An 18926-nucleotide genomic window follows, 5' to 3' on the forward strand; every position below is an offset into this window, starting at 1 on the left:
CAGAAAACTGAATATGCATGTTTTCACTAACAAGTAGTAGCTAAATGACGAGAACACATGAACACAAAGAAGGGAACAACAGACACTGGGGTCTACAGGAGGGTGGAGGGTGGGAGGAGGGAGAGGATCAGGAAAAATAACTAATGGGTACTAGGCTTAATACCTGCGTGATGAAATAATCTGTACACCAAACCCCCATGACACAGACTTACCTATGTAACAAACCTGCACACGTATCCCTGAACTTAAAGTTTTTTATTTTACTTATTTATTTTTTAGACAGAGTCTCGCTGTGTTGCCCAGGCTGGAGTGCAGTGGTGCAATCTTGGCACACTGCGAACCTTTACCTCCCAGGTTCAAGCGATTGTCCTGCCGCAGCCTCCCAAGTAGCTAGGACTACAGGCACCCGCCACCACGCCTGGCTATTTTTTTTTGTATTTTTAGTAGAGATGGGTTTCACTATGTTGGCCAGGCTGGTCTTGAACTCCTGACCTGGTGATCCACCCACCTCGGCCTCCCAAAGTGCTGAGATTACAGGCGTGAGCCACTGCACCCAGCCTAAAATTAAGGTTAAAAACAAAACAAAACAAAAAACTATAAGGGCCAGACCCTTACTCAGGGTCTTTTATGGAACTTTCTCTGACTGGCCCCAAACCAACACTGCTATAGCCCAAGTCTCAGTCCCACTACTACTGTGTGTAGCGTTAAGATTCTCTACTCTCAGAGTCTAAGCCGAATGGCAGAAGACAAGATAAAGGAAAGGTTTTCCTTCCTCCTTCTAATGAAAGGTGCACTGCCCCACATTATTTTCTGTTCTAGAATCCGTCTCCCCTCAGGAGGACTGCCACACCTCCAAGGGAAGAACTGCACCATCACAGAGGGTGTGGTCTTGCCCTCCACAACTCTCTTAGACCAATTGCCTCAGAACCCATTGAACATTTCTCTTTCTTTCTTCTTTCTTTCTTTCTTTCTTTCTTTCTTTCTTTCTTTCTTTCTTTCTTTCTTTCTTTCTCTTTCTTTCCTTCTTTCTTTCCTTTCTTTCTCTTTCTTTTCTTTCCTTCTTTCTTTCTTTCTTTCCTTTCTTTCTCTCTTTTCTTTCCTTTCTTCTTTCTTTTCTTTCTTTCTTCTTTCTCTGTCTCTCTCTCTCCCTTTCTCTCTCTTTTTTTTTTGACAGAGTCTTGCTCTGTCACCCAGGTTGGAGTGCAGTGGTGCTATCTCGGCTCACTGCAACTTCTGCCTCCCAGGCTCAAACGATTCTCGTGCCTCAACCTCCAGAGTAGCTGGGATTACAGGCACTTGCCACTACGCCCGGCTAATTTTTGTGTTTTTAGTAGAGATGGGGTTTCTCCATGTTGGCCAGGCTGGTCTCGAACTCCTGGTCTCAAATGATCCACCCGCCCCAGACTCCCAACATGCTGGGATTACAGGTGTGAGCCACTGTACCCAGCCCCATTGAATATTTTGCTTAAATCTGTGGCACCCTTTAACAAGGTAATGGCATTTGATGCCATTTTAAGTAAATTAATTAACAACACATTTACATCCCAACTAAAAGAAAGTACTAGAATATATGAATGAGGATTTTGTATAAGTGGCTGAATAGTGGGATTGGGAAGTAGTATAAATAGCACTTGGAAAATCAGGTTTTAGTATACCAGTAATATATATGTTTATAGAACCCCATTATAAACCTGTTAAATTTTAGTGGGAAGTCATTAAAGCCTGCAAAAATGGGGAATGTACCCAAAAGGCAGAACCGGAGACTATGATTTTAAAAAATATTTAATGTAGGCTGTGAAGAACTTTGCATTGTGAGAACTCCTTCCTTTCTTGCTCCCTGGCTATCTTGGTGGCTGCTCTTGACTGGGGGGCATCGCATACCTAAGGCAGGAAGATGCTGGCTGCAGTGAAGATGAAAAAGTCACTAGAGTTGATAAACTCTAGGTTCCAACTCATTGTGAAAAGTGGATAGTACATGCTGGGATGCAAGCAGACTCTGAATATGATCAGACAAGGCAAAGCGAAATCAGTTGACCTCACCACAACTGCCCAGCTTTGAGGAAATATAAAATAAAGTACAATGCCACACTGGCCAAAACTGGTGTCCATCACCACAGTGGCAATAATTTGGAATTGGGCACAGGGTGGGGAAAATACTACACACACTGGCTATCATTGACCCCATTCTAATATCATTAGTAGCATGCCAGAGCAGACTGGTGAAAAGTAAAACAAGCACAATTTTTCTTTTTATTTTTTTCTTTTTCTTTTTTTTTTTTTGTCCAGGCTGGAGTGCAGTGGCATGTGATCTTGGATCACTGCAACCTCGTCTCCTAGGTTCAAGCAATTCTCTCTCCTGCCTCAGCCTCCCAAGTAGTTAGGATTATAGGCGCCTGCCACCATGCCCAGCTAAGTTTTGTATTTTTCATAGAGAAGGGGTTTCACCATGTTGGCCAGGCTAGTTTTGAACTCCTGACCTCAAGTGATCTGCCCGCCTCGGCCTCCCAAAGTGCTGGGATTACAGGCATGAGCCACCGTGCCCAGCCATCAAGCAAAATTTTTCTTTAATAAAACTTGCCTCAGCTTGTTTCAAACAAATATTTAACATAAAAGTGAAGTCATAATTTTTTAAGAAGAATAAACTATGGTACAAGTGGCCCAATTTCCAAAAATTGGACTCTTTCCCCAAACTTTTTTCTTTATTCATCGGAGAAAGAAACCAGTGATATACCACTGGGCATATTTTGAAGGTTGCATATATGCTACAATATTGTCTCATGCATTTGGACTTTTCAGGTTTTTTTCTTAAGATGGTCATTTTTTTCTTCACTCATATATTTTTCATCCCTATTTCATTTTATTTATTTCTGAGATTGAGTCTCGCTTTGTCGCATTGGCTGGAGTGCAGTGGCACAATCATGGCTCACTGCAACTTTGAACTCCTAGGCTCAAGCAATCCTCTCACCTTGGCCTCCCAAAGTGCTGTGCTGGGATTACAGGTGTGATCTACTGCACCCAGCCTATTTATGTGTGTGTGTTTTTGTGTGTGCGTCTGAGACAGGGTCTTGCTCTGTTACCCAGGCGGGAGTGTAGTGGCACAGTCATGACTCTCCATAGCCTCAACCTACCAGGATCCAGTGATCCTCCCATCTCAGCTTCCCAAGTAGCTGAGACCACAGGCATGTGCCACCACACCTGGCTAATAAAAAAATTTTTTTGTAGAGACAGAGTCTTCCTATGTTGCCTAAGCCCTATTTATGTTTTAAATTAATCTTTGCTCATTATTGTGGTGAGTTACTCTTCACAGAAATGCGTCAGGAAATTGAAACAGACTTTTTTGTAATGTAAAAGTTGTGATTGGCTGGCTGGGGCTGGGGGCAGGGGCAGGGGCAGGAAGTGCAGAAGTACTGTGTGTCTGTTGTGTTTGTACACTATTTCATTTCATAACAAACCACTATTCTACTATATCAAAGTCATAGATTAAAAAATTTAGGCTCACAGAAGTTATTTGCTGAAGGCCATGCTCACTTCAGACCAGACACTTTGCATTCATTGTATTACATAATTTTGTCTCACTAAGGTCCTAAGAGATGCTGTTCTTTTTCTATTTAGGAAGAAACTGAGGCTTAATGCTTTCCTTCAACTCAAACTCACTGTTATCTGACTCTAAGGTCTGCACCTTCACCTGAGTTCACTGTGAGTGAACCTGTAGCCTGGGGACAGAGATCTTGTTACTGAAACACCAGTGGTTTGGTCTAGGTCCTGCTGCTTGCTGCATAGAAAGCCAATCACTGAAACGACGAGTATTACCAAGGAAGAAAGCTTTAGCCAGATGCTGCAGCCAAGGAGATGTGAGCTCAGTCTCAAGTCCATCTCCCTGACTACTAAAATGCCAGGTTTATATATCAGGGACGAAGTGTAACAATGTGTAAGAAAACAAGAACTGGGGAGGGGCAAGGAAGCAGTCACCTGGTGCCGTGATCTGGTGACTTTCAGTTCTTTGATACTTATATTTTGAGAGGCCTGAAGGTCCTTTCCTGAGGAAGGAACTCTGATAAAATAAATATAACTTTCAAGCTGAGGCCAGAAGGGTCAATTTCTGTGTTTATCAAAAAGAATAGTCTATGAGACTATTGGGCCAGTTTCAATCTTTTTTTTTTTTGGAGCAACATGCTGTTTTAATGAGCACTTGGGTGCAGGCGGGCTGAGGTCTAAAATGGTGTCAGCCCCAAGTGAAGATGAGGCAAAGATTTTATAAGCAGGAAGTGTCCCAGTCTGACGTAACTGCTACGTTGTACCTGGATGGCCTCTTTCTTGATCTTCAGGGGTACGTGTCTTCTGGCTGGCTCTCTTCTTGCTTCTGCTATCTTGCTGACAAACACTGCTGACGCAAGTGGCCTTGCGCCTTGGGACTGGGCCTGAGCAGGCAGGAATCACTCATCCCCTTAAGCTTTCAGGCCCTGGGGAGAACCTTACATTCTTGTCTATTTGGTTATAGCAAAGGGAAAAGGAATGACTTTCTCAATAACTACTTCAGGCATGACATAGGGGGTGGCGTGGGTACCTTGGAAAAAGAAAACCTCAATTTTTTGGGTATTCTTGAGAGATGGGTTGGTATCCACCATGTCGTTGTAGCAGGAGCATTGTCTGGATTGTCTGGAAACACTTCTATGCCTGCAAGACAGTTATGTTGAGAGGACAAGGTGGTGTTGACAGGGAGAGGGATGGCCTCATTTGCTGCTTCACAAATGAAAGATCATGTCTGGATTAAGGAAGGGAGGTAATTCTTGAGTGGCTCAGAGTCTGGTAAGGGTAGAGGCCCCAAAACAAAAGTTTGGCCATACATGATTTCAAAGGGACTATAAAAAGAGGATGTCTTTGGTGTTGTGTAGAGTCTCATGAGGGCAAAAGGGAGATTGTTTTTGTTCACGACTGGTGGGTGTCTAGAGCCAGCTTGGTGAGTTGGGCTTTAAGGACAGAGTTAACTTTTTAAACTTTGCCTGAAGATTGAGGCCTTTAGGGTGTGTGGAGGACCCATTTTATACCTAAGGATGTAGAGACACCTTGGGTAATTTGGCTGGTGAAGGCGGGTCCGTTATCGGACTGGATGGCTATTGGGAGTCCGAAACCGGGAATTATATGCATGATGAGAGTTTGTGTGACAATATTTGCACTTTCTGAAGTTTGTGAAGTTGTTGGGAATGCTTCTACCCACCCGGAGAAAGTACAGACAAAAACTAGAAGATAGCAGAGCTGTTTATCGGGTGGCATGTGAGTGAAGTCTACTTGCCAATCTTGCCCAGGTACCTGGCCCTGGGCTTGGTGGGTAGGAAAAGTCCGAGGCAGGAGGGAGCCCTGGGGTGACACTGAGTGGCAGATAGAGCAGGACTGGATAATTTCTCAAACACGGCTGGAAAGGTGAGGACAAGTGAGAATAGGGCGGAGAAGTTGCAGGAGAGGTTTGTAACCAACATGGAAAGAGTTGTGGAGGCTTTGGAGGTGAGGAAGGCTTTGAGAGTGAGGAAGAATAAAGCTCCGTTTCTTGACATACCATGGTCCTTGCTTTTGAAGGTTTTGGGCCCGGAAGTCCTCCTTTTCTTCTGAGGAGTAAAGAGGAGAGAACAAGGATAGGGAGAGAGCATGGCTGGGTTTAGATGGGAGCTGGTTAGCATGGTGATGTGGGGAGTTTCAATGAATAGAGCATACAGTTGGAGGAGCCGTGGGGCAGAGAAAAGACTTAGTACACTGTGGTGAGCCAGCATGTCTTTGATGTCATGGGTTGAATAAACTGTTAGGTTGGCATGGACAGAAAGTTTTAGGCTTTCAAGGCCTAAAAGGAGAGCAGCTGCCACCAATGCTCAGAGACAGGCAGGCCATCTGAGAACTGTGGCTTTAAGCTGTTTAAGAGAGGTAGGCAACAACCTGGAGGGTGGGTCCCTTAGACTGGGTTAGAACACCTAATGCAACTCCACGCCGTTCGTCGCTATAGAGGGAGAAAGGTTTGGTGAGGTCTGGGAGAGTGAGGAGAGGGGCTGAGATGAGAGCCTTTTAGAGTAGATGGAAAGACTGGGTAATAGGCTGTGCAGGGTTTGAAGGCCCATGGAGAGGGCCTTTAGCGGCTTGGCATAACAGTTTGGCAAGTAGAGCAAAGGAGGGAACCCAGAGTCTAAAATATCCTGCTAGTCCTAGAAAAGAGAGAATGTCTTGCTTAGTTTGTGGAGGCGGGAGGGACTGGAGGAGGGATACGTGGTCGGTTGTGAGCCCTCGGGTTAGCGGGGTAAGGGCTAGGCCTAGATAGTGAATGAGGGGGTGCATATTTGTGCTTTCTTAGGGCAGACCTGATACCCCTGTTCTGCCAAGAAGTTTAAAACAGAGAGATACTATGGGCGTTGCAGTCTCTTTGGGAGGGGCTACACAGGAGCAGATCATTAACACATTGAAGGAGAGTGGACGGTTTTAGGGATAAGGTACAGAGGTCACAAGCAAGGGCCTGTCTGAAAAGGTGGGCACTGTCTCTGAAACCTTGAGGTAGTACGCACCAGGTGAGTGGACGTGAAATGTGGGTGTCAGGGTTTTCCCACGTAAAGGCAAAGAGGTTTTGGGAATCAGGGTGTAAAGGAATTATGAAAAAAGCATCCTTTAAGTTTAGGACAGAAAAATGGGTGGTATTGGAGGGAACTGCGGAAAGTGAAGTACATGGGTTAGGAACTACTGGACATACTGGGAGTACAGCTTGGTTAATGAGCCTGAGGTCCTGGACTAAGTGATTAAGTTCCATCTGGCTTTTTAACAGGTAGAATTGGTGTGTTAAAAGGGGAGTTTGTTGGGCAGAGTAGACGACTGGTAAGGAGGTGAGAAATGATAGGCTTTAGGCCTATGAGAGCTGCTTGGGGGATGGGATACTGCTTCTGTGTTAGGAAATGGGTGGGCTGTTTAAGGGTAATGTGGACGGAGGTGTGGTGTTCTGCGACTGAGGGTGTGGAAGTATCCCAAAAAGCGGGGTTAACTATGGATGGGGGATAAGAAGAGGTTGCATGTTTTAAGGTGGGAGGTTGGAGGAGTAGAAGAAAGTTAGAAGCCCCAGAGGGGTCTGGGTTGATGTGTTGGGTGTGATGGGGAACGTGGAAGTGGAGAGTATTGTGAAGTTTTGAAAGGATATCTCTGCCTAGGAGCGGAGATGGGCTCGAGGGCAGGACTAAGAAAGAGTGAGTGAAGGAAAAGGTGTTCGGGGAGCAGAAAAATGAAGTGGGGGGCTCGGGGTTTGGAGACTTCTGTATCAATTCCCACAACAGAGACTTGGGAGGACTGGATGGGTCCTGAAAAATTAGGTAAAGCAGAGTAGTAGGTTGCTCGGTATTAATTAAAAAAACATACTGGCCTACCCGCCACCATCAGGGTTACCCTTGGCTTGGATGAAGCGATGGTAGTTGCCAGGGTGTCCGTTCCAGGGCACCATCAGTCTTCAGCCACTAGGCCGATGAGATCCAGGTAGGAGGTTCTGGCCAGCTCAGGAAGGGATGGGGGCAGTCCTTGTGGGGGCTGCTCACAGTCCAACTGCCAGTGGGGTCCTCTGCAGAGGGGGCACGGCTTGGTGGTCTTACTTGGGTTTGGGCATTGTTTGGACAAGTAGCCTTCATTGCCGCACTTGAAACAGGTGCCAAGTGGAGGTGGATTGCTAGGAGGCTTCTGTGTGGAGCTGTGGCCTCGTGGGCCTGCAGGGCCTCTAATGGCAGAGGCAAACATTTGAAACTCTGCGTGTTTTTGCCTTTTACTTTCCTCATCATGACTGTTAAAGACTTTGAAAGCTAAATTAAGAAGGTCTCGTTGTGGGGTTTGAGGGCTGTCGTCAAGCTTCTGAAGCTTGCACCAAATATCGGGGGTGGATTGGGAGATGAACCGAAGGTTTAAAATGGTGGTTCCTTCTGGGCTGGCTGGGTCTAGGTTGGTATATTTTCTCATGGTTTCAGTTAAATGAGAGAGAAAAAGGGCTGGGTTTTCGTCAGGACCTTGGGTGATTTCTGAAAGTTTTTCATAGTTTACCGCTTTATGGGAACCCTTTTTGAGTCCTGCAAGGAGACACACAATCATGTGGTCTTGATGGCGGCATCCAGAGGCCCCTGTTTTGATAATCCCAGTGGGGGTCCTGGTTGGGGACCCCCTTTGCACCAGTAGGCTGGGCAGGAGCTTGGTGATGAATTGTATCAGCATATACCTGAGCTAGGGTCCAGATATGGTCCCAGTCTTCTGGGGTGAGGGTGGAAGAGAGGATAATGTACAGGTCATGCCAGGTTAGTTCATAAGACTGCATAAGGTGCTGAAACTCCCAAATATAAGAGGTCGGGTCTTCTGAAAATGAACTGAGTCTTTTGTTAATTTGAGAGAGATAAGTGAGGGAGAAGGGAACATGAACTCTAACAATACCTTCAGTTCCTGCTGCTTCCTGAAGGGGGCACTCTAGCAAGGCGCTGAAGTAAGAATGGGGTATGGGCCAAAGATGGCGCCTGAGCCAGTATGGGCAGGAGAGAAGGAAGAACTTGGAAGTGGTTCCTGCTGAGGGTTTGAAGGGGGAAGGGGAGTTAACAGGCAGTGGAGGATAGATAGGGGCGTAAGGTGGTGGAATGGGTTTACAAGCCTCTGGAGAGGGCAGTAGAGGAGGAGAATGGGTACAGGCAATACTAGAATTGTCCTGAGGAGGGGATGGTGTAGGAAAAGAAGTGGATACAGCTGACTGGGAAGATGGTGGCTGGGAAGATGATCACTGGGAAGACGTTGGCTGGGAAAATGGCAGCTGGGAAGATGGCGGCTGAGAAGATAACAAGGAGGGTTGGGGGGTTAAAGAAGATGATCGAGAGGAAGGGGTAGGGGCTGGGAGGGGTGGACAGCAGTCAGCTGGATTGAACGAGGGAAAAAGAGGTAGGGTCGGGTGGAGAAAGGCTATCAGGGCGGCGAGAATGGAGGAGAAGGATTTGAACAGATAAGCGAGAATTGCAGAGGTCAGGTTGTGAGCTGAATGCAAAAAGGCCTGGACATAAGGAATTTCTCCCCATTTCTCCATACGTTGGCAAAAATTGCTTAAGTCAGTTAAAACTGTAAACTCGAATGTTCCATTGTGGGCCATTTGGAGAGGCAGCCTAGAGGGTTGTTTTTTGGAATGTAGGACCAGGAGTTTCCCATAACTGAGGGTAGGCTCGGGAGAACAGGGAAAAGTAGACCGTCCTGGACGGCCGGAGGGAGACAATAAAAGGAGCAATCATCACCGCTGCCTTTTTCGTTTGGGAACAGGATCAAATGGCTTAGAGGTGTCCCCCTAAGACCAGATGATCAGCAAGTGCCTGGCACACACGGGAGCCTTCTTGGACCAATGTTGGATTTTTCGTACCGGAGAAACCAAGAGAAGCCATGCAGATTTTCCCCTGTAAACCAAACCAGGCTCCCGGGGAAACTTACCAGTAGGCGAGTTCAGTGACGTATGTGCATGCACAGAGAGGTGACTGGAGGCTGAGGAGCTTCCTTTGTCTGGCTACTGTGGCCTGCTTTCTGGGGTGGAGGGGTAGGTCCACAGGGGATGCAGACCTGAACCCCTCCCGGGTTTCGGCACCAGATGTAAGGGTCTTGTATCGGTCTGAACCCTGAGAGCGAGCTGACAGACAATATGGGGCGGTATGGAGCAACATGCTGTTTTAATGAGCGCCTGGGTACAGGCAGGCTCAGGCCTAAAATGGCGTTAGCGGGCCAGTTTCAATCTTAAGCACATTGTTGACAAATAGACCACTTTCCAATTTAGGGCAGCACTATTTGCAGCTCTCTACCTTATGACCTCTTACTACAAATAAGACTTCTGCAGTGATGATCAAAACTTGGGGAAAGGGTTGCCTGAGCTGAAAGAGAAAACTAAAATATATTTTGGAATCTCATTTTGAGTCAACTGTGAACCGTTTCTTTGTTGTGGGAAATCATGTGAATGGACCCTTTAATTGCACAAATGTAAAGCAAGCACTTATCCTTCATTTTTAGGAGGAAACTGAAAGAAAAGATTGTAGATGTTTTAGACATAAGTGGTGGGCAGTGCCAATTTTAAGTAATTGTGTATAGTTAAATGATTACTGTGCCCTGGGACTCATTTACTTCTGTGTTGAAAGATGTTTCTTGACTTTATTTACACCTGATGAGTGTGGTACAGCAAAGTAGACCTTCCCTTGGGAAGATAGGTGTGAGCTTACTCAAGAATTGCTTTAGTCTGGACAACATAGTAAGACCCTGTCTCTGCAAATTATTTATTTATTCATTTATTTATTTTATTTTATTTCTTTTTTTGAGACAGTCTCACTTTGTTGCCCAGGCTGCCATGCAGTGGCGCCATCTCTGCTCACTACACCCTCCTCCTCCCAGGTTCAAGCAATTCTCCTGCCTCAGCCTCCCAAGTAGCTGAGATTACAGGTGCCTGCCACCACACCTGGCTAATTTTTGTAGTTTTTAGTAGAGAAGAGGTTTCACCATGTTGGCCAGGCTGGTCACAAACTCCTGACCTCAAGTGATCTGCCCGCCTTGGCCTCCCAAAGTGCTGGGATTACAAGCATGAGCCACCATACCCAGCCTATTTTTGTATGTTTAGTAGAGATGGAGTTTCATCACGTTGGCCATCGCTGGCCAGGGTGGTCTCGAACTCCTGACCTCAGGTGATCTGCCCACCTCAGCCTCCCAAAGTGTTGGGATTACAGGCATGAGCCACCATGCCCGGCCTACAAATTATTTTAAAAATAGCCAGGCATAGTGGCACACACCTGTAGTCCCAGCTATTCAGGAGGCTGAGGTAGGAGGATTGCTTGAGCCCAGGAGGTTGAGGTTGCAGTGAGCTACGATCTTGCTACTGCACTCCAGCCTGTGTGACACAGTGAGACCCAGTTGGAAAAAGAAAAAGAAAAAAAAGAATTGCTTGCCGAAGGTCAGAGATTTTGTCCTGGATAGAGTCTTTACCCTCGACCAGGAGAGCAGTAAGGAGGGATGAGACTGGGCTTGGCATAACCCAACCTATGCTGGATTGTTGATAACTTACACATGACTATAAGACTGAGTGAATCACAATACAGTGATGCTTGCTTTAGAAATGACAGCTCTAACAGCAGAGTGGAAAATAGTTTGAAAGATGCAAAAGCGGATTCCTTCTAGGTTACTCTGTATTTATAGGCCTTTCTTCACCAGGCATGGGATCATTTTATTCATTAACCTCCTAAGATTCATCATCATATCTGGGATATATATAATATATTATGCCTTCCACATTTGCCTATGGAATAAATGGACTTTTTCATTAGGAGATTACTAATAAAGTAATTATATGTATGGAGTAAGACATCCCCAGATTGTTCAGAATTTGAAAATAAGAATATTCTTTGAGAATGAGAATAATATATATATTTATTTATTGCCTATCATTTCCTCCCTCAATTACTTATTCTGAACCAAGAGGATGATTGAAACTATGCATAATGTCATTTGTAGCAATAAATCCCATTACAAAAAAACTGGTAAATGTGGTCCTGAAGAGATGTGGGGAACACCCATGAAGCTGACCTGAGTAGATTTCCCAGATAAATGACTAAAAATATGACTAATATGAAAGTAAGTTGTGATATCACTGGTTATTGTAATCTGTTTAACGAAGGAAGACAGGGAGTCCAGGTGAATCGGGAACAAAGAGAGACATCAGAGAGCCCCACCTGGACTGTGTGCAGGTCACCTGGCCAACAGAGGCACTGCATGTTGGTCACTCATCCTTTAGCCACACAACAGTGGCCTCATTTCAGGCTTTTCCTGGCCTGGATAAAAAAGCCCTCAATAGTATACTGCTCTCTCACTCTCATTTCTTCTGATGATGAGTTTGGACTTCCATCCCTCTGACATAGTGAAGGAGGAGGCATTATATTTCAAAGATGTTCTAGTTACTAGAAAAATACATACAGCACTGTACATGGCATTCTGACTTATAACTCAGTCTCCTGTGAATTTGATTATTATGAACTGGCCACAAGATTTTTGATGAAATCATGGTTTTGATCTTAAAATTTAAGAGCCACGGCCGGGTGTGGTGGCTCATGCCTGTAATCCCAGCACTTTGGGAGGCTGAGGTGGGCAGATCACCTGAGGTCAGAAGTTTGAGACCAGCCTGACCAACATGGTGAAACCTGGTCTCCACTAAAAATACAAAAATTAGCCAGGCATGGTGGCAGGTACCTGTAATCCCAGCTACTCAGGAGGCTGAGTCAGGAGAATTGCTTGAATCCGGGAGGTGGAGGTTGCAGTGAGCCGAGACTGCGCCATTGCACTCCAGCCTGGGCAACAAGAGCAAAACTCCGTCTGAAAAAAGAAAGCCACTTCATGTATATCAAAGGGAGATAATCACACTTTTAGGTAGTGCTGGGCCCCTGTTTTTGACATTCTGTCTCACTGTAACAACACAGGACTCCTACAGAAGGAACCTGTCTCATCAGGATAGCTCATTCCTAGGCAATCTTGCAGGATCTCTGCAAGAGATTTATACATTTGCATGGCCTTGGCTATAGGAATGCTGGGGAGACTGGGTCACAGTATTATCCAGGTCTCTTGGTATTATCTAGATAGGAGAGGAGCTAGTAAGAAACTGCCCCAGCTGGGCGCGGTGGCTCACGCCTGTAATCCCAGCACTTTGGGAGGCTGAGGTGTGTGGATTATGAGGGCAAAAGATTGAGACCATCCTGGCCAACATGGTGAAACCCTGTCTCTTCTAAAAATACAAAAATTAGTTGGGTGTGGTGGCGCGTGCCTGTAATCCCAGCTACTTGGGAGGCTGAGGCAGGAGAATCACTTGAACCCAGGAGGCGGAGGTTGCAGTGAGCCGAGGTCGCACCACTGCACTCCAGGCTGGCGACAGAGCAAGACTCTGTCTCAAAAAAAAAAAAAAGAAAGAAAGAAAAAGAAAAGAAAAGAAAAGAAACTTCCCCAGGCTGGTGGCTCATGTCTATAATCCCAGCACTTTGGGAGGCTGAGGCAGGAGGATCACCTGAGGCCAGGAGTTTGAGAACAGCCTGGGCAACATGATGAAACCCTGTCTCTACTGAAAATACAAAATTAGCTGGGCATGGTGGTGCGCACCTGTGGTCCCAGCTACTCAGGAGGCTGAGGCCTGAGAATAACTTGAACCCAGGAGGTGTAAGTTGCAATGAGCCAAGACTGCATCACTGCACTCCAGCCTGGGCAACAGAGTAAGACTCTGCCTTAAAAAAAAAAAAAAAAAAAAAGAAAAGAAAAAGGAACTGCCCCTCAGGAGCACTTTTATAAAGTGTGTTAGTGTTCTCCAGAGAGCAGAACCAATAGAATATAGACAGATAGTGGGAATTTATTAGAGGACTTGGTTCATGTGATTATGGAGGCTGAGAAGTCCCACAACAGGCAGTTGTAAGCTGGAGATTCTGGGATGCTGGTAGTGTGGCTCAGTCCAAGTCTGACAGCCTCAGAACCAGGAAAGCTGATGTGTAATTCTCAGTTTGAGGTCAAAGACCTGAGCACATGCAGGGTTGCTGGTGTAAGTCTGAAGTTGCAAGGCCAAGTCTGGAGTTCTTATTTCCAAGGGCAGGAGGAGGAAAGTGTCCCCACTTCAGGAGGGGAAAAAGAAAATCCTGCTTCTCTTCTTTTTTGTGCTATGTGGGCCCCCAGCCAACTGCTCATACTGAGGGTGGATCTTTCCCACTCAGTCCACCAACTCACATGCCCATTCCCTCACAGACATGCCTGGAAGTAATGCTTTACCAGTTATCTGGCTATTTCTTAATCCAGTCAAGTTGACATCTAAAATTAACCATCAGAAGTCAATCCCCAGCCAGCCATGTTGGCTCACGCCTGTAATCCCAGCACTTTGGGAGGTCGAGGTGGGTGGATTGCTTGAGGTCAGGAGTTCAAGACCAGCCTGGCCAAAATGGTGAAACTTCATCTCTACTAAAAACACAAAATTCGCATGGTGTGGTGGCACATGCCTGTAATCCCAGCTACTCAGAAGGCTGAGGCAGGAGAATCGCTTGAACCTTGGAGGCAGAGGTTGCAGTGAGCCGAGAATGCACCATTGTACTCCAGGCTGGGTGACAGAGCGAGACTCCGTCTCAAAAATTAAACCCACATGTATCTCCTTAAAACGTACTTAATTTCCAAGTAAAGACAATAACAAGGTAATAATTCTGAGTAACATGATAAAACTATCTTGTGTACAAACAAAAGTGCATGAAATCTCTTCCCTAGAAAAGGAAATAAAGTCCCTGGGTGATGTTTACTCTTTTCCTGATATCCTATAACTTAAATACTATGAAGTAAAATTAGCAATACTTAAATACTGACACAAAGTCAATGTATTTTATGTTATATGATAAAAGAATAAGAGAGGAACAAAAACAGGTCATTTGCTTAATATGTGTATATACACAAAAACATATTCTTTTTTTAAAGTTTATTTATTTTTTATTTTGAGATAGGATCTCACTTTGTTGCCCAGGCTGGAGTGCAGTGGCAAAATCACAGCTCACTGCATCCTCGATCTCCTGGGCTCAATCAGTCCTCCCACCTCAGCCTCCTGAGTAGTTGGGACTACACACATGCACCACCACACCCAGCTAATTTTTAAATCATTTGTAGAGATAAAGTCTCACTATGTTGCCCAGGTTAGTCTTGAACTCCTGGGCTCAAGCCATCCTCTTGCCTCGGCCTCCCAAAATGCTGGGATTACAGGTATAAGCCACAATGCCTACAAAAATATTTTTAACAAAATAGTGAGGAAATAATCATGACAATTATAGTCCTCAGTTCTGTAACTGGTCATGTGGTTATAGTTGGTATTTATAACCACCGTCTTCCAATACACATTCTGTATTCCTTTTGCCTTCAGCAAGCACCTCACTTGGTTGTGGTTCCTTACCTGGCAGGGTGACCCAAACCTTTATTTCTGAAGGGTCTTGGCCAGTCATAATCCTGCCTGGATTGGGTTGTTGCAATTTCCCATTGACCTTAATCACGGGGCATGGTAATACTAGTAGATGCCCTAAGGGATCTCCTATATTCCAGACACATGCTTCCTTACCACCATTGTGGAATAATAGTCCAATTTCCCCTTAGTAGTCTGGATCAGTCATCCCAGTCGATACTGTAACTCCCTTCTTAGCCTATTGACTCAAAAGCATGAGGAAACCAAAGTGGCTGGGTGGCAGTCTTAACTTTCAGTTCAATGAAGTCATTGTTGTGAATCTTGGTAGCAACATTCCTCCCTCTGGAACTGAGACCTCTAGGCCAGCAGAGCACAAAGTTGCACAAACAGGAAGCAAGGATTTTGCTAGTTGGTCACCAGGGGTGATGGTGACTGGCGCCATTCCCATATCCGCCTTGATTCCTGGACCCATAAATCCTGGCAATGGGATTAATAGTACCATATACTGAATGCTGATTCAGAGCACATACAGCCTTCTGGAGAACCTTGCCCCAGACTTTCAAAGTATTGTCACCTAGCTGGCACCGTAACTGACTTCAAAAGGCCATTCCATCATTCTGTCAAGCCATATGCTTCAGGATGTTAGGGAAGATGGTAAGACCAGTGAATTCCAGGAACAAGAGCCCGCTGATGCACTTCTTTGGCTGTGGAGTGAGTTCCTTGGTCAGAAGCACTGCTGTGTGGAATACTATGATAGTGGATAAGGCATTCTGTATTTTTGTTTTTGTTTTTGTTTTTGAGATGGAGTTTCACTCTTGTCACCCAGACTGGAGTGCAGTAGTGCAATCTTGGCTCACTGCAACCTCTGCCACCTGGGTTCCAGCGATTCTCCTGCCTCAGCCTCCCGAGTAGCTGGGATTACAGGTGCACACCACCACTCTTGGCTAATTTTTGTATTTTTAGTAGAGATGGGGTTTCATCATGTTGGCCAGGCCGGTCTCAAACCCTTAACCTCAAGTGATCTGCCCACCTCGGCCTCCCGAAGTGCTGGGATTATAGGTGTGAGCCACTGCGCCCAGCCTGATAATGCATTCTGTAAGTACATGGATGGTAGTTTTGGCAGAAGCACCGTGTGCAGAGAAGGCACATCCATATCCAGAGTGTCTATTCCAGTGAAGATAAAATGCTGCCCCTTCCATGATGGAAGTGTTCCAGGTAACTGGTTGACTACTCTGGGGAATGATGCCATATCAGGGGCTCAATGCTGGTCTCCGCTGCTGGCATATTGGACACTCAGCAGTGGCTGTAGCCAGGCCCATCTTGGTGGGCGAAAGTCCCTGATGCTGAGTCCAATCCGTATTGTTCATCCCTCGCACCATGGCCACTTTGTTCGTGAGCCCATTGGCCATTGACAGGGGTGACTAGGGTAAGAAGCCAATTGGTATCCACAGAACAGGTCATTCTACCCACTTGATTACCAAAGTTTTCCTGTGCTGAAGTGACCCTTTGGTGAGCATTCACATGGGACACAAATATCTTCATGTCTTTTGCCCACTCAGAGAGGTCTAGCCAGTAACTCCTTCCCAAATTGCTTTGTCACCAGTTCTCTAATCATGTTCCTTTCATGTCCCTGACCATCCAGCCAAACCACTGGCTATAGCCCATGAATTGGTATACAACTGCTCATCTAAGAACATCCTCACAGATATATTCAGATGTAATGCTTTATCAGTTCTCTAGGTATTCTTTAATCCAGTCAAGTTGACATCTATCATCACAAAAAGGCAGATCAACAGGAAAATTTAAGAGGCTGAGACTTCAGTCCGTAGTAAGAAAAGAGATATTTTCCTTGATTCATTCAACACATGTAGGTAAGTGAATCACCTGCTTTTTAAGGTCTTTTATAATCATCTCATAAGCTAGGTTTTCCTGGTTTCAAAAAACACTTCCTTTAGCTTCAAGTTCATCAGATTCAGAACCATATCACCATTCTCCTAGGATGCTCAAACGAGAGAATTCTCAGATCCCAGAGTTGTTGTTTATAAACTCTAACTTAATAAATATTAGGCTAGGCACAGTGGCTCATCCATGTAATTAATCTCAGTGCTTTGGGAGGCAGAGATGGGAGGATCACTTAAGCCCAGGGGTTCAAGGCTGCATTGAGTTATGATCACACCACTCACTCAACAGAGTGAGACCCTGTCTCTAAAAATCTTTTTTTTTTTTTTTTTTTTTTGAGATGGAGTTTCACACTTTTGCCCAGGATGGAGTGCAGCGGTGCAATCTCGGCTCACTGCAACCTCCACCTCCCAGGTTCAGGCGATTCTCCTGCCTCAGCCTCCTGAGCAGCCGAGATTACAGGCACGCGCCACCACGCCTGGCTAATTTTTGTATTTTTTTTATAGACAGGGTTTTACCATGTTGGCCAGGCTGTAAAAATCTTTTTTTAAAAAAGAAATATTGGATTTAAAGAATAGGTGTCAGCCATGTTGTAAGTGCAAACTTGGCAATATACAACTCTAAATGGTTACTCATGAGGCACGTGCTAATTGTAGGTCATCCTATTAATGAAAACCAAAACAAAAATTTTTCACAGGTGGCTTACAGGCCTTTGAGAGTGTGTCTGTGCCCCTCATGAGTTCCAGGGACCCCATTTTGAGAACCAATGAGAATTCTTTTCATAGGATTATTTACTCATGCATTGCATTTATATTGAGATCTTGCCCCAAATGTTATCAGTCTTCTAGTGAAAACAATATCTGATAGATTTAAATATAAGTAAAACAAAAAAGTTTTTGTTAAAATAACAATAAGAATAGTGGAAATAAGTGAAGCATAGGAATCATGCTAGGAAATTAGGGTCCTTGACACCATTACCTGTTTCAAACTCTGGTTTGATGGGGAGTGTTTTTCCTTCAGAACTCTAGGAAGAAGACACCAGGAGGGGATAAATAAGAGTAATGGTGGCTGGGCGTGGTGGCTCACACCTGTAATCCCAGCACTTTGGGAGGTGGATCATGAGATCAGGAGTTCGAGACCAGCCTGGCCAACATAGTGAAACCCTGTCTCTACTAAAAATACAAAAATTAGCCAGGCATGGTGGCATGTGCCTGTAATCCCAGCTACCTGGGAGGCTGAGGCAGAATTGCTTCAACCAGGGAGACAGAGGTTGCAGTGAGCTGAGATCGAGCCACTGTACTCCAGCCTGGGGGACAGAGCAAGACTCCGTCTCAGAAAAAAAAAAAAGAGTAATGGTTGAGGCATTGTGAATAATAGAAATGTGTTATAACAGCCATCACCGTAGTTGAAGAGATTTTATTTTTAACAGAGGCCAGGGTACATTGAAGCTACTAATTAGTCAGCAAATTGTTTTCTTTTTAATTGTTGCCATCAGCTAGTTGCTCTCTGCTCAAAGTGCAGAAATAAACTTTAGCACTTTATATTACAGGGTGGTGACAGCAGTCCATTAATTAAAGACAACTCTCTTGATTTGAACAGACTTTTAGCTTGTGAACTTGTAGAATAAAAGAGTTCAAGACTAATTCTGGGAAAAATTTGTTCTCTTTATCAATCTACTTATTTTTATCCTGCTTTAGTAAAGGGAGGGTATGCCTCAAGAAACTGATAAGTTTCTAGTTTGGGCAGCCTGTCTAAATAGTTAACTCACAGCTGCATTTTTTTTTTTTTTTATCTAATTTTTAAGTTTTTTAGGCCAGGCATGGTGGCTCATGCCTGTAATCCCAGCACTTTGGGAGTATTGCTTGAGTTCAGGAGTTTGAGATCAGTGTGGGCAACATAGTGAAACTCTGTCTTTACAGAAATTTTAAAAAAATTAGCCAGGCATGGTGGCACGTGCCTGTAGTCCCAGCTACTTGAGAGGCTGATATGGGAGGATTGCTTGGGCCTGGGAGGTTGAGGCTACCATGAGCCGTGATCGCACCACTGCACTCCAGCCTGGGCGATGGGGCGAGACCTTGTCTAAAAA

The 18926-nt window shown here is 45.1% G+C and overlaps 2 pseudogenes; one reads left to right on the plus strand and one right to left on the minus strand.

The window, feature by feature from the left end:
* Positions 1 to 1894: 1894 nt before the first annotated feature.
* LOC101153097 (large ribosomal subunit protein eL30-like) lies at positions 1895 to 2230 on the plus strand (annotated as a pseudogene).
* A 4082-nt stretch (positions 2231 to 6312) lies between these two features.
* On the minus strand, positions 6313 to 9674 carry LOC129532879 (transcription factor NF-E4-like; annotated as a pseudogene).
* Positions 9675 to 18926: the final 9252 nt, after the last annotated feature.

The sequence above is a fragment of the Gorilla gorilla genome, chromosome 3 (assembly GCF_029281585.2).
Source record: "Gorilla gorilla gorilla isolate KB3781 chromosome 3, NHGRI_mGorGor1-v2.1_pri, whole genome shotgun sequence".
Lineage (NCBI taxonomy): Eukaryota > Metazoa > Chordata > Mammalia > Primates > Hominidae > Gorilla > Gorilla gorilla.